Source organism: Silene latifolia, chromosome X (assembly GCF_048544455.1).
Source record: "Silene latifolia isolate original U9 population chromosome X, ASM4854445v1, whole genome shotgun sequence".
NCBI lineage: Eukaryota > Viridiplantae > Streptophyta > Magnoliopsida > Caryophyllales > Caryophyllaceae > Silene > Silene latifolia.
This window is the reverse complement of record NC_133537.1, coordinates 29,681,273-29,684,861: the sequence shown is the minus strand read 5'-3', so window position 1 is coordinate 29,684,861 and position 3,589 is coordinate 29,681,273. Positions and strand designations below refer to the sequence as shown.

Sequence of the window (3,589 nt, the reverse complement as noted above, 5' to 3'; positions counted from 1 at the left end):
TTTACTGAAGACGAGCGGATTCCTATGAAGACGCTCGGATTCTCCCTGTTTTACCCGGATTCAGTTCCATCCGTGCATTTGCATATCCATTGTCATTTTTCATTCTTCAAATCCCGTGTTGTTCATTGTAGGGGCACTACTAAGGCATGAATAGCCTAGGCAATTGCTATCCCCACACTAAGCTAAAGCACTACACATCAATTAAATCATTAGTCCCTCCCTCACTTCTCTCAGAAATGATAATTATCTTGATCAAAGCACAAAAATCCAAAAATGACAAAAATGCAATGTAAGAATTAAAATGCGAGTTAGGGAGTTAGAAATATTTACAAATGGTGGTTTAGGGAGGACTCCACCAAACTCTCATCCTTAGTGAGATGTCATGGGAGCATGTCCAAGGTGTTGTTGATGTTGCTCAACACCTTGAAAAAGTAGTCGATCTTCAATAGACCTTTGCCCTTGTTGTCCTTCATGTCGGTCTTGATCGATAGCATTACAAATATAGGGATTGAAAATCCCTTCAAACTCATCGTCCCAAAGACCACAAACTTCATCTACTTGATCACTAAAGATCTCTTGAGTTGATAGAGACGACTCTCCCACTTTCTTGTCTTGGCTAATGAGGCCATCCTCTTCATTGCTTGACTTTGGTGAGCTTTTCAAGCTCTCTTTGTTACAATTCACTTGCTCTTTGAATGGAGCATCATCAATTTTCTTCTTCCATTGGAATTCCGACTTCTTCCTATCATCCTTCCGGCTATAATGATCAACCATAAAACATGGTTCATGCAAACGGGGAGCTCTCATGGTCTTGTCAAGATTGAAAGTTATGCTCTCATCTCCCACTTCTAGAGTGAGCTCTCCATGCTTCACATCAATCACCGCACCCGTGGTGTGTAAGAAAGGTCTTCCTATAATGATTGGAATGTTGGAGTCTTCTTCCATGTCAACAATGACAAAGTCCACCGGGATGAAAAATTTCCCAACTCTTACGGGAACATCTTCCCATATCCCTAATGGTGTCTTCGTCGATCTATCGGCCATTTGGAGTGTGATATTGGTGCATTTAAGCTCTCCCATCCCTAACCTTTTACTCACCGAGTACGGCATAACACTCACACTAGCCCCTAGATCACATAAGGCTTTGTTGATCGTGGTGTCGCCAATGGTACATGGTATTGAGAAGCTTCCCGGATCTTTGAGTTTTGGAGTTGAACTCCCTTGAAGTATTGCACTACTCACCTTAGTGAAGGCGATAGTCTCAAGCTTCCGGATCGACTTCTTCTTTGTGAGGATGTCTTTCATGTATTTTCCATAGGCCGGCACGTGATTGATTAATTCCGTGAAAGGAATCGAGACTTCCAAATTATTCACAATTTCCATAAATTTTCCAAGTTGGTCATCAAATTTGGGCTTGGCTTGACGACTCGGAAAAGGAAGTCTAATCACAATGGGCTCATTCTCCTTGACCTTGTCTTCATTTTTCTTTGAAATTTCTTCTTTTGATGGTTCTCCATCCTTGGAGTTTTGCACAATTTCTTCTTTGTCACTAGCTTCCACAACTTCATCCTCAACTTGCTTCTTCGGTGCTTCATACCTTGTACCACTCCTCAAGTGAATGTCACTAACCGATTCATGTCTTGGGGGATTACTTTGAGGTGGTAATTGCCCCTTTTGTCTTTGTGAGCTTGAAGATGCTAGTTGAGTCAATTGGGTTTCCAACATTTTGGTGTGAGCTAGGATGTTGTTGATGGTGATTTCCTTTGCTTGACTATCCTTTTGCATTTGAGTGAAAAACTCTTGTTGATTCTTTTGCATTTGGAGGACCGCTTTTTGAACATCAAAACCTTGGTCATTTTGTTGATTGTATGGAGTTTGATTTTGGTAACCTTGGTTTTGCTTGTAAAAGGGTCTTTGATTTTGATTTCTCATGGGAGGTGGGGTGTATGTTGGTTGAGGGTTTTGAACATTTTGGCTTTTGTATGAGAGATTTGGATGGAATTTGGTGTTTTCATTGTAATAGTTTGAATAAGGGGTACCACTCTTGTATGCCTGGAAAGCATTCACTTGTTCATTTGTTCCCCTACATTCACTTTGGTCATGTCCCAAAGTTCCACAATTCTCACATATCCCACTTGGGATTGATGAAGATGCTGTCATGGCATTAACATGATGCTTTGGTGATTTTGAGGCTTCTTCAAGTCTAGCCATAGCTTTTTCAAACTTTAAATTGATGGTATCAATGTGAGCACTAAGTTGAGCACCCAATTGAGTAATGGAGTCCACTTAATGCTTTCCTCCTCTAGTAGCCTTGCGAGGTCTACTATATTGTGAGTTATGGACCATCATTTCCTTAATTTTGTTCCAAGTTTGATTGTCATCAACTTCGGTGAACATTCCATTTGATCCCATGTTGAGAATGTTCCTTGAATCTTCATAAAGACCGTTCCAAAATTGTTGTACTAAGAACCACTCGCTAAGTCCATGATGAGGACATGAGCGACAAATTCCCTTGAATCGCTCCCAAGCTTCATACAAAGATTCTTCATCTCTTTGCTTAAAGCCCGTAATTTGAGCTCTTAGCATGTTAGTCTTTTCCGGTGGATAGAACTTTTTGTAGAAAGCTAGAGCCAACTTCTTCCAAGAATCAATTCCGAGAGTAGCCTTATCAAGGCCTTTCAACCATTGTTTTGCGGTGCCAATTAGAGAAAAAGGAAATAGGACCCATCGAATTTGGTCTTAAGTTACACCGGTTTGAGAAATCGCATCACAATAGTCACAAAAAGTCTCCATATAAGAATGATGGTCTTCACTTGGCATCCCCCCCAAATTGGCTTCTTTCGACTAATTGGATAAATGCGGATTTGGCAATAAAATTTCCGGTTAGATGTTGTGTTGTGGGAGTACCATTGGGCAGGTTCTCCTCGGTGGGTACGGAATGTGATGAAAACTTAGGCATTGTGGGTTGATTTTGTGTTGGGTTCTCCTCACCTTCTCTTGCAAAAGGGTTGATGAACTCAATAGTATTTGGTTGAATATCTACAACCTCACCAATACCTCTCAAAGTTCTCCTAACAAGTCTTCTATTGGTTGTCAAAGTCCTTTCAATTTCGTGATCAAAGGGTAACAAGTTACCTTGTGATCTTCTAGACATGCAAAATATCAAACAACTCGAAAATAATTAGAACAAACCTTGAGGAGTTTTACTTCCCCAAGGCAAAGAAAGACACAACTAATAACAATACAAGAAAATCTAAATCAAGTTAACACCGTCCCCGGCAACGGCGCCATTTTTGGTCGTGTTCCCTCGTGGGGTTTAGTTTTCAGTACTTGTCATTCGGAGCACCTAGACCAAAACACAATTTATAACTTCACCACTCTACAATTAGTAAAGAGGCAAGTAAAGGTCGGATCCCAAGGGACGGGAATTGAGATGAGATTTCTATTGCAACTAGCGGTGTCTAAGGGTGTCACAATTGGGGTTTGAAGTAGAAGATCACTAAACTAAATAGCAATGAAAGTAAACAAGCAAGATGAATTAAAAGGGATGTAAACAATTGATAAAAAGCACTAGGGTGTCATGGGGTCA

The 3,589-nt window shown here is 40.6% G+C and overlaps 1 non-coding gene across 1 annotated transcript; it reads left to right on the top strand.

Annotated features, from left to right (window-relative positions):
* The first annotated feature begins 2,479 nt into the window (after window positions 1-2,479).
* Window positions 2,480-2,586, top strand: LOC141625795 (small nucleolar RNA R71). The gene has a single exon (XR_012535549.1). It is a non-coding gene; the product is annotated as a small nucleolar RNA R71 (small nucleolar RNA).
* Window positions 2,587-3,589: the final 1,003 nt, after the last annotated feature.